This window comes from Oncorhynchus mykiss, chromosome 30 (assembly GCF_013265735.2).
Source record: "Oncorhynchus mykiss isolate Arlee chromosome 30, USDA_OmykA_1.1, whole genome shotgun sequence".
Classification (NCBI taxonomy): Eukaryota; Metazoa; Chordata; class Actinopteri; order Salmoniformes; family Salmonidae; genus Oncorhynchus; species Oncorhynchus mykiss.
This window is the reverse complement of record NC_050570.1, coordinates 5,735,664-5,748,603: the sequence shown is the minus strand read 5'-3', so window position 1 is coordinate 5,748,603 and position 12,940 is coordinate 5,735,664.

The following is a 12,940-nucleotide window of genomic DNA, read 5'->3' as shown; positions in this document are numbered from 1 at the left end:
TTCTGGGAGTGACAATAATCTCACGTTAAACATAATCTGTTATCTCCATTCCTGGTGTGCAATTGTGATGCGTTAGGCTAGCCCTCCTTTCTCCCTCAATTCCTCTGTAAAAAAATAAATAAATAATGGAGTTTCAACACAAAGGTATTATTGTGAGTAATATGTGCTATTATGCTGTGAACACAACCACTGTGTTTACCATGATGCCGACTGTCAAGTACTTTCAATAGACAGGAGAAGTTTGACGATGATGTCATCGTTATCTCACACCAATCCGATTGAAACAGTTGATTCCTCCTTACAGAGAGATGGGACCACGCCTGGTGGAGAAGTTTGACGATGATGTCATCGTTATCTCACACCAATCCGATTGAAACGGTTGATTCCTCCTCACAGAGAGATGTGATCACGCCCGGTGTAGATTGTTGTTGTTCTAACCCTGATACCTGCGGTGTATAAAATACACAGAGGTTGCAGATGCATTCTGGGGAGTCAGTGTAGACTTAGTGTATCTATTTTTATATATCAGCCCTTAGAGTCTATCATGTTTTCATATATTCTATTCTTATGTATTATCAATGAAGGCAATGTTTCTCTCGGTCAGATTTCAATTTGGAAAACAAATTGCTGCGAGAGATGCTTTGGGGCGTCTGTGAGGAGGGGTGGGGGATGAGGGGTGTGAGAGGGGTGTACGGTGGGGGTTGTAGTATGGTATTCATTAAAACTAAACCCCAGTCCCCATCTGGTGGTTTGAATAGAGAGCAGGGTGTAGGGACGTCCCTTGGGCCCCTTGACAGGCACGTGCCTAAGCTGCTCCAGACGGTCCTCTCTTTGTGTGTGTGTGTGTGTGTGTGCTCAGTGTTAGATTGGACGGGCATAGAGGACCCACAACACACCTGTGTCCCTCCATAGTCTCAACCAATCTGCAGACTGAACTTAAGACCTGGTCTAGCATGAATACAGAGGTGCATCGTCTCAAATGGCACCCTATTCCCTATTTAGTGGACTACTTTTAACCAAGGCCCATAGGGTGCAGTGTTGTACGCAGCCATATAAATGAGGAGGTAGTTGTCTAGCTAATGATGTATAGTATCCACTGCAGCGTTATGTTCTACACCAGAGTCAGACTTGGTGAGCTGCTGCTGCCTGTAGTTGCAGAAATACTATTTAGGGAAATCGTGAAGATGAACGGGGGGAGGGGGGGGAACTGAGGACTGTGAATCCTTGGATAAAATGATTATTTCCGGAAGTGTGTGAATAATTTACGCCGATCTGTGGATTGGTTTCTGTGGTAGCTGAAAATCAAACAGATCAGTCGCCTCTCCCCTTTCTGTCTGCTGAAAAACAAGCCTGTTGTGATGTCATAAGGCCTTACTGCATCGGTAATGCATCGAATGCATCATGATATTATGACGTCATAAATATATGACTTTGTAACGCTCGTCTGAAGAAGTGGACCAAGGTGCAGCGTGGCAAGTGTTCATGATTCTTTAATTACTCAGAGCACCAAACCAAAACTAAAAAAAGAATCACGAACGTCACGTTCTGCAGGCTTCACAGAGCTAAACAAAAAAAAAACAAGATCCCACAACTTAGGTGGGAAAAAAAGTACTACCTAAGTATGATTCCCAATCAGAGACAACGATAGACAGCTGCCTCTGATTGGGATCCACACTCGGCCAAACACAAAGAAATACAAAACATAGAATGCCAACCCCACGTCACACCCTGACCTAACTAAATAGAGAAATAAAACGTCTCTCTAAGGTCAGGGCGTGACAGACTTGTACTCCATCACTGGTTTCTATGGAGACCTAATGAATAATATTGCTTGAATCCTTATATTTGGCAAAACCTTTCAATGCTTCGCTCACATTGCTTTCAGAGAGTGTAAGAATGAGTTTTTGTCTATAGCTTTTTCCTTGTACAAAATCTCTAGACAGAGACAAATCTGCTCAGATGGGTCAAGCTCAGAGCCCAATTTCCCCTGAAGAACAACGTGAAGCATATAAAAGAAGAAGAAGATGAAGAAGAAGAAGAAGATGCATCCAATAGTGGCTGTCTTCCGGTTTTCTCTCATGTTGTCAGCTGCTCTCATGTTGTCAGCTACTCTCATGTTGTCAGCTGCTCTCATGTTGTCAGCTGCTCTCATGTTGTCAGCTGCTCTCATGTTGTCAGCTGCTCTCATGTTGTCAGCTGCTCTCATGTTGTCAGCTGCTCTCATGTTGTCAGCTGCTCTCATGTTGTCAGCTGCTCTCATATTGTCAGCTACTCTCATGTTGTCAGCTGCTCTCATGTTGTCAGCTGCTCTCATGTTGTCAGCTGCTCTCATATTGTCAGCTGCTCTCATGTTGTCAGCTGCTCTCATGTTGTCAGCTGCTCTCATGTTGTCAGCTACTCTCATGTTGTCAGCTGCTCTCATGTTGTCAGCTGCTCTCATGTTGTCAGCTGCTCTCATGTTGTCAGCTACTCTCATGTTGTCAGCTGCTCTCATGTTGTCAGCTGCTCTCATGTTGTCAGCTGCTCTCATGTTGTCAGCTGCTCTCATATTGTCAGCTGCTCTCATGTTGTCAGCTGCTCTCATGTTGTCAGCTACTCTCATGTTGTCAGCTGCTCTCATGTTGTCAGCTGCTCTCATGTTGTCAGCTGCTCTCATGTTGTCAGCTACTCTCATGTTGTCAGCTGCTCTCATGTTGTCAGCTGCTCTCATGTTGTCAGCTGCTCTCATGTTGTCAGCTGCTCTCATATTGTCAGCTGCTCTCATGTTGTCAGCTGCTCTCATTTTGTCAGCTACTCTCATGTTGTCAGCTGCTCTCATATTGTCAGCTGCTCTCATGTTGTCAGATGTTTTAATGTTGTCAGCTCCTCTCATGTTGTCAGCTGCTCTCATGTTGTCAGCTGCTCTCATGTTGTCAGCTACTCTCATGTTGTCAGCTGCTCTCATGTTGTCAGCTGCTCTCATTTTGTCAGCTACTCTCATGTTGTCAGCTGCTCTCATATTGTCAGCTGCTCTCATGTTGTCAGATGTTTTAATGTTGTCAGCTCCTCTCATGTTGTCAGCTGCTCTCATGTTGTCAGCTACTCTCATGTTGTCAGCTACTCTCATGTTGTCAGCTGCTCTCATGTTGTCAGCTGCTCTCATGTTGTCGTGCTGTGGGGTCTGCTTTCAGTGGGGTCGGCTACTCAGGCAAGAAGGAAACACCACCAGGACCAAACCCCTCTCAAAATGACAATCGCAACAACAGCAGACCGACCTTGTCTGTTTCAACCGGTTGGCCTAGATCTGCATCAGGCAGATGAAACAGAAAAATGCCACCAGACCACCAAATTTTGCCTGCTCAGAACATAACTACATTGGTTCAGTTTAGGACAGAGTATGCAGTGCTTCTGTGTGCAAGCGGGTGGGAGCCTAGATCCAAGATGGAGATAGATTATTGGAAGTCGAGAGCCTAGATCCAAGATGGAGATAGATTATTGGAGGTTGGGAGCCTAGATCCACGATGGAGATCGATTATTGGAAGTCGAGAGCCTAGATCCAAGATGGAGATTGATTATTTGAGGTTGGGAGCCTAGATCCAAGATGGAGATAGATTATTTGAGGTTGGGAGCCTAGATCCACGATGGAGATCGATTATTGGAAGTCGAGAGCCTAGATCGAAGATGGAGATTGATTATTTGAGTTTGGGAGCCTAGATCCAAGATGGAGATCGATTATTGGAGGTTGGGAGCCTAGATCCAAGATGGAGATCGATTATTGGAGGTTGGGAGCCTAGATCCAAGATGGAGATCGATTATTGGAGGTTGGGAGCCTAGATCCAAGATGGAGATTGATTATTGGAGGTTGGGAGCCTAGATCCAAGATGGAGATCGATTATTGGAGGTTGGGAGCCTAGATCCAAGATGGAGATCGATTATTGGAGGTTGGGAGCCTAGATCCAAGATGGAGATCGATTATCGGAGGTTGGGAGCCTAGATCCAAGATGGAGATCAGTTATCGGAGGTTTGGAGCCTAGATCCAATATGGAGATCGATTATCGGAGGTTGGGAGCCTAGATCCAAGATGGAGATAGATTATCGGAGGTTGGGAGCCTAGATCCAAGATGGAGATAGATTATTTGAGGTTGGGAGCCTAGATCCAAGATGGAGATAGATTATTTGAGGTTGGGAGCCTAGATCCAAGATGGAGATCGATTATTGGAGGTAAGGGAAATGGTTATTAAGCGTTTGTTCAAATCTTAGCCCATCTGAAAAAAAAACATACCCCTCTCAGTGATTGTTAACAAACCTAATACTACAACAACAACAAAAATAATTGATTTAAAATTATAAAATTATTTGATTTCGATTTGAGGCGCTCTCAACTATAGTAAAGGGGTGGATGAGAGATGTGACAGACAGACTGATGTTACAAATCTCTTGTTAACAAGACAATGACTGTGGGAGTGGTAGGGGGTAGGGTGTAGGGGGTAGGGGACATTGTGTAACTCTAATATGCCTGAGGTGGTGTAATAACATAATAATTACAGCGTTAGTTTCTCTGAAGGCCTGGGTCGTCATTAAAAACCACTGGCTGGATCTTTACAAATGCGTTTTAATTTACGGGAAGGCACGAAACCATGACAAACATAAAACATGCACTGAAATGAATTAGAAGTATTTTGTTGTATGATTTGACAGATAAACGTACCAACTAAATAAGCAACCGATTCATTCAATTGACTGTATTTATATTTTTCCAAAAAGAAAGTATGGTTTCATTATGGTTTGGACCTATTCTGCAGTGCTTCCACTCCTAGCTTATGGTTTGAAGACATCCATCCGTGTGTTTCACAACAAATATTATGATAAAAAAAATGTATATGAAGTATATGATTCATTTTAGGACCAAAAACCCTTCTACAGTTTTGCCAGTCCAAACCTATGTTATGTATGAGTTCTGATCTGAAGAGTTTTGTGTGTGCGCGCGCATGTGTGTGTGTGTGTGTGTGTGTGTGTGTGTGTGTGATCAGGAGGATAGGAGGATAATTAGAGTCAGGCAGGGTCCCAGGGGTGTAGTGGAGACCCCTTGGCATCAAATAGTCACTCTAGCTAGACCTTCTCCCTTTGGCGTCCCAGAGGACCCAAACTAGCACCTGCTGTCCCCATAGATGTACACAGGATGTTGTCTGTCCAAACACACAGTACCAGGCGTATGAGTTGAAGAATAAACACGTTTCAACACATACTTTGACCATATTTAAAGTATTGAAACCCATGGACACACACACACAATACTGTACATCTAATCAAATGGCTTCCCAGGCTATATGCATTGCCCCCCCCCCCCCCCCCCACACCCCCCCAAGCCTCCCCCTTTTACACCACTGCTACTCTGTTGTTATCATCTCTGCATAGTCACTTGATAACTCAACCTACATGTACATATTACCTCAACTAACCAGTACATTGACTCTGTACTGGTACCCCCCTGTATATAGCCTCCAAATTGACTCTGTACTGTAATACCCTGTATATAGCCTCCACATTGACTCTGTACTGTAATACCCTGTATATAGCCTCCACATTGACTCTGTACTGGTACCCCCCTGTATATAGCCTCCACATTGACTCTGTACCGGTACCCCCTGTATATAGCCTCCACATTGACTCTGTACTGGTACCCCCCTGTATATAGCCTCCATATTGACTCTGTACCGGTACCCCCTGTATATAGCCTCCACATTGACTCTGTACTGGTACCCCCTGTATATAGCCTCCACATTGACTCTGTACCGGTACCCCCTGTATACAGCCTCCACATTGACTCTGTACTGGTACCCCCCTGTATATAGCCTCCACATTGACTCTGTACTGGTACCTCCCTGTATATAGCCTCCACATTGACTTTGTACCGGTACCCCCTGTATATAGCCTCCACATTGACTCAGTACTGGTACCCCCTGTATATAGCCTCCACATTGACTCTGTACCGGTACCCCCTGTATATATCCTCCACATTGACTTTGTACCGGTACCCCCTGTATATAGCCTCCACATTGACTCTGTACTGGTACCCCCTGTATATAGCCTCCACATTGACTCTGTACCGGTACCCCCTGTATATAGCCTCCACATTGACTCTGTACCGGTACCCCCTGTATATAGCCTCCACATTGACTCTGTACCGTAATACCCTGTATATAGTTTCCACATTGACTCTGTACTGTAATACCCTGTATATAGCCTCCACATTGACTCTGTACCGGTACCCCCTGTATATAGCCTCCACATTGACTCTGTACTGGTACCCCCTGTATATAGCCTCCACATTGACTCTGTACCAGTACCCCCTGTATATAGCCTCCACATTGACTCAGTACCGGTACCCCCTGTATATAGCCTCCACATTAACTCTGTACCAGTACCCCCTGTATATAGCCTCCACATTGACTCTGTACCGGTAACCCCCTGAGTATAGCCTCCACATTGACTCTGTACCGGTAACCCCCTGAGTATAGCCTCCACATTGACTCTGTACCGGTAACCCCCTGAGTATAGCCTCCACATTGACTCTGTACCGGTACCCCCTGTATATAGCCTCCACATTGACTCTGTACCAGTACCCCCTGTATATAGCCTCCACATTGACTCTGTACTGGTACCCCCTGTATATAGCCTCCACATTGACTCTGTACTGGTACCCCCTGTATATAGCCTCCACATTGACTCTGTACTGGTACCCCCTGTATATAGCCTCCACATTGACTCTGTACCGGTACCTCCTGTATATAGCCTCCACATTGACTCTGTACCAGTACCCCCTGTATATAGCCTCCACATTGACTCTGTACTGGTACCCCCTGTATATAGCCTCCACATTGACTCTGTACTGGTACCCCCTGTATATAGCCTCCACATTGACTCTGTACTGGTACCCCCTGTATATAGCCTCCACATTGACTCTGTACTGGTACCCCCTGTATATAGCCTCCACATTGACTCTGTACTGGTACCCCCTGTATATATCCTCCACATTGACTCTGTACTGGTACCCCCTGTATATAGCCTCCACATTGACTCAGTACCGGTACCCCCTGTATATAGCCTCCACATTGACTCTGTACCGGTACCCCCTGTATATAGCCTCCACATTGACTCTGTACCCTGTATATAGCCTCCACATTGACTCTGTACCGGTACCCCCTGTATATAGCCTCCACATTGACTCTGTACCGGTACCCCCTGTATATAGCCTCCACATTGACTCTGTACCCTGTATATAGCCTCCTCATTGACTCTGTACCGGTACCCCCCTGAATATAGCCTCCACATTGACTCTGTACCGGTAACCCCCTGAGTATAGCCTCCACATTGACTCTGTACCGGTACCCCCTGTATATAGCCTCCACATTGACTCAGTACCGGTACCCCCTGTATATAGTCTCCACATTGACTCAGTACCGGTACCCCCTGTATATAGTCTCCACATTGACTCATTACTGGTACCCCCTGTATATAGCCTCCACATTGACTCTGTACTGGTACCCCCTGTATATAGCCTCCACATTGACTCAGTACCGGTACCCCCTGTATATAGTCTCCACATTGACTCAGTACTGGTACCCCCTGTATATAGCCTCCACATTGACTCAGTACCGGTACCCCCTGTATATAGTCTCCACATTGACTCTGTACTGGTACCCCCTGTATATAGCCTCCACATTGACTCAGTACCGGTACCCCCTGTATATAGCCTCCACATTGACTCAGTACTGGTACCCCGGTATATAGCCTCCACATTGACTCAGTACTGGTACCCCCTGTATATAGCCTCCACATTGACTCAGTACCGGTACCCCCCTGTATATAGCCTCCACATTGACTCTGTACCGGTACCCCCTGTATATATCCTCCACATTGACTCTGTACTGGTACCCCCTGTATATAGCCTCCACACTGACTCTGTACCGGTACCCCCTGTATATATCCTCCACATTGACTCTGTACTGGTACCCCCTGTATATAGCCTCCACATTGACTCTGTACCGGTAACCCCCTGAGTATAGCCTCCACATTGACTCTGTACCGGTAACCCCCTGAGTATAGCCTCCACATTGACTCTGTACCGGTACCCCCTGTATATAGCCTCCACATTGACTCAGTACCGGTACCCCCTGTATATAGTCTCCACATTGACTCAGTACCGGTACCCCCTGTATATAGTCTCCACATTGACTCATTACTGGTACCCCCTGTATATAGCCTCCACATTGACTCTGTACTGGTACCCCCTGTATATAGCCTCCACATTGACTCAGTACCGGTACCCCCTGTATATAGTCTCCACATTGACTCAGTACTGGTACCCCCTGTATATAGCCTCCACATTGACTCAGTACCGGTACCCCCTGTATATAGTCTCCACATTGACTCTGTACTGGTACCCCCTGTATATAGCCTCCACATTGACTCAGTACCGGTACCCCCTGTATATAGCCTCCACATTGACTCAGTACTGGTACCCCGGTATATAGCCTCCACATTGACTCAGTACTGGTACCCCCTGTATATAGCCTCCACATTGACTCAGTACCGGTACCCCCCTGTATATAGCCTCCACATTGACTCTGTACCGGTACCCCCTGTATATATCCTCCACATTGACTCTGTACTGGTACCCCCTGTATATAGCCTCCACACTGACTCTGTACCGGTACCCCCTGTATATATCCTCCACATTGACTCTGTACTGGTACCCCCTGTATATAGCCTCCACACTGACTCTGTACCGGTACCCCCTGTATATATCCTCCACATTGACTCTGTACCGGTACCCCCTGTATATAGCCTCCACATTGACTCTGTACCGGTACCTCCTGTATATAGCCTCCACATTGACTCTGTACTGGTACCCCCCTGTATATAGCCTCCACATTGACTCTGTACCGGTACCCCCTGTATATAGCCTCCACATTGACTCTGTACCGGTACCCCCTGTATATAGCCTCCACACTGACTCTGTACCTGTACCCCCTGTATATAGCCTCCACATTGACTCTGTACCGGTACCCCCTGTATATAGCCTCCACATTGACTCTGTACCGGTACCCCCCTGAGTATAGCCTCCACATTGACTCTGTACCGGTACCCCCCTGTATATAGCCTCCACATTGACTCTGTACCGGTACCCCCTGTATATAGCCTCCACATTGACTCTGTACTGGTACCCCCTGTATATATCCTCCACATTGACTCTGTACTGGTACCCCCTGTATATAGCCTCCACATTGACTCTGTACTGGTACCCCCTGTATATAGCCTCCACATTGACTCTGTACTGGTACCCCCTGTATATAGCCTCCACATTGACTCTGTATCGGTACCCCCTGTATATAGCCACCACATTGACTCTGTACCGGTACCCCCTGTATATAGCCTCCACATTGACTCTGTACCGGTACCCCCTGTATATAGCCTCCACATTGACTCTGTACCGGTACCCCCCTGTATATAGCCTCCACATTGACTCAGTACCGGTACCCCCTGTATATAGCCTCCACATTGACTCAGTACCGGTACCCCCTGTAAATAGCCTCCACATTGACTTTGTACCGTAATACCCTGTATATAGCCTCCACATTGACTCTGTACCGTAATACCCTGTATATATCCTCCACATTGACTCTGTACCGGTACCCCCTGTATATAGCCTCCACATTGACTCTGTACCGTAACACCCTGTATATAGCCTCCACATTGACTCTGTACCGTAATACCCTGTATATAGCCTCCACATGGACTCTGTACCGTAATACCCTGTATACAGCCTCACTATTGTTATTTTACTGCTACTCTTTAAATATTTGTTACTTTTATTTCTTTATTTTTTTAGCAGTCTTTTCTTAAAACTGCATTGTTGGTTAAGGGCTTGTAAGTAAGCATTTCACTGTAAGGTCTACTACACCTGTTGTATTCAGCATTTCACTGTAAGGTCTACTACACCTGTTGTATTCAGCATTTCACTGTGAGGTCTACTACACCTGTTGTATTCAGCATTTCACTGTAAGGTCTACTACACCTGTTGTATTTGGCGCATGTGACAAATAAAATGTGACTTGATTTGATACTAAATGTATGAGTTATACAATAAACACTATGCTAACACTCGTATTCAAACCCATAGCCACACAGATGTCCAATACATGTGTATTGTCCAATTACAGCCTTTACAGGCATTGTCTCCAGGGGAACAGCCATGACCCCGGGCTGGTTAGCCGTGAGAGAAAACACGTGTTTCCTGTCAAACGATTAAACCCAGTGAGGGAGCAGACTGTGCTCAGTGTCTGGTAGATAGGTGGATATGTTTCACAGTGTCAGGTACATAGGTTTCACAGTGTCAGGTAGATAGGTTTCACAGTGTCAGGTAGATAGGTTTCACAGTGTCAGGTACATAGGTTTCACAGTGTCAGGTAGATAGGTTTCACAGTGTCAGGTAGATAGGTTTCACAGCGTCAGGTGGATAGGTTTCACAGTGTCAGGTAGATAGGTTTCACAGTGTCAGGTAGATAGGTTTCACAGTGTCAGGTGGATATGTTTCACAGTGTCAGGTACATAGGTTTCACAGTGTCAGGTAGATAGGTTTCACAGTGTCAGGTAGATAGGTTTCACAGCGTCAGGTGGATAGGTTTCACAGTGTCAGGTGGATAGGTTTCACAGTGTCAGGTGGATAGGTTTCACAGTGTCAGGTGGATAGGTTTCACAGTGTCAGGTGGATAGGTTTCACAGCATCAGGTAGATAGGTTTCACAGTGTCAGGTAGATAGGTTTCACAGCGTCAGGTGGATAGGTTTCACAGTGTCAGGTGGATAGGTTTCACAGTGTAAGGTGGATAGGTTTCACAGCGTGTATTGTGGTGGAGATGTATCGCTGCGCCTTATTGGAAGAAGGTTTGTGTCTTGTCGCATAGTGCTAGGCCAAATCATTCTGTGCAGAGATATGGTCCATGAGACATGGTCCATTGTCATTGAAACGTTTCGATGATATCTAAGCGATATACAAATTGAGAACCCCAGAGTTATCTTTACGTATATCATACAATCTATACCTTACAGTCTCACAGAGCCGGGCAACCATGTATACATTGTTGTTGAATAGCAATCAATCCGACCTTATGTTGTTACAAGTGAATAGAGGAGAAAAAACTCAACGTTTGAAAAAAATGATCTATTGATCTGTAATTAATTTAGATTTGATTAGCATGAGGTAATTTGTTCAGGTCAAACGGTTCAGTCTGTTACAGAGGTGTTACATGATAGATTTATCGACCTCTGGCCAGTCTCAGAAATGCTGTTTGAGGTCGGAGACACTAAGCATTATTTTGTACCTCTAGCATTATTTATTCATTGTTTTCATACAGTAGTCTAAGGTACATGACAGGTTTGTAATCTCCTGATAGCTATCAGATTGCTGTCCAGTGTCCACCACTCCCTGAGTCAATAGTCTCCCCTGTCCACTCTACACTCTGAAGAATCCCCCATTGGTGCCAACTCCAGCAGTCAATAGTCTCCCCTGTCCACTCTACACTCTGAAGAATCCCCCATTGGTGCCAGCTCCAGCAGTCAATAGTCTCCCCTGTCCACTCTACACTCTGGAGAATCCTCCATTGATATACTAACAAGCAACAAGAGGAACTGGAGATGGAGGAGACCGATTGATTAAATAAAATACAATACAATTGTATTCGTCTCATGCTTTGTAAACAACAGGTGGAGACTAACAGTGAAATGCTTACTCACGGGCCCGTCCCAACAACGCAGAGAGAAAGAAAATAGAGAAATAATAGAAAAGTAAAAACAAGTAATAATAAAAGTAATAATTGATACACAATGAGTAAAGATAACTTGGCTATATACACGGGGATCCAGTACGGAGTCGATTTGCAGGGGTACGAGATCATTGGGGTAGATATGTACATTTAACTAGGAATAAAGTGCCAGATAAAGAACAGCAGCAGTGTGATGAGTTAAAGAAAATTTCGTGCGAAAAGGGCCAATGCAGATATTCCAGGTATCTATTTGGTTAACTATTTAGCTAATTATTTAGCAGTCTTATGGCTCGGGGTAGAAGCTGTTCAGTGCCCTGTTGGTTCCAGACTGCATCGGTACTGCTTGCGGTGCATTAGCAGAGAGAACAGTCTATGACTTGGGAGTCGTCTTTGACAGGGACCTAGGCTTTCTTGGGCACAGAGACTATGGTGGGCTGCTGGAAACATGTAGGTATTACAGACTGAGTCAGAGAGAGGTTGAAAATATCAGCAAAGATACTTGCCAGCTGGTCAGCGCATGCTCTGAGTGCGTGTCCTGGTAATCCGTCTGGCCCTCCGGCCTTGTGAATGTTAACCTGTTTAAAGGTCTTACTCACATCGGCTGTGAAAAGCGTGATCCCACAGTTGTCCGTAACAGCTGGTGCTCTCATGCATGGTTCAGTGTTGCTTGCCTCGAAGCGAGCCGCAGAAGGCATTTAGCTTGTCTGTCAGGCTCACATCACTGGGCAGCTCCTGGTTGGGTTTCTTTATGTAATCTGTGATATTTTACAAGCCCTGCCACATCCGACAAGCGTCAGAGCCGGTGTAGTAGGATTCAATCGAAGGGCATAGTGGGATTTCTTATAAGCATCAGGATTAGTGTCCCACTCCTTGAAAGTAGGAGCTCTGGCCTTTAGCTCGGTGCGGATGTTGCCTGTAATCCATGGCTTCTGGTTGGGATATGTACGTACGTACGGTCACTATGGGGACGACGTAATCGATGCACTCACTAATGAAGCCGGTGACTGATGTGGTAAACTCCTCAATGCCATCGGATGAATCCCGGAACATATTCCAGTCTGCGCTAGTGAAATGTTCCTGTAGCTTAGCAACCGCTTCATCTGACCTATTCCGTATTGACCTATTCCGTTTTGTCACT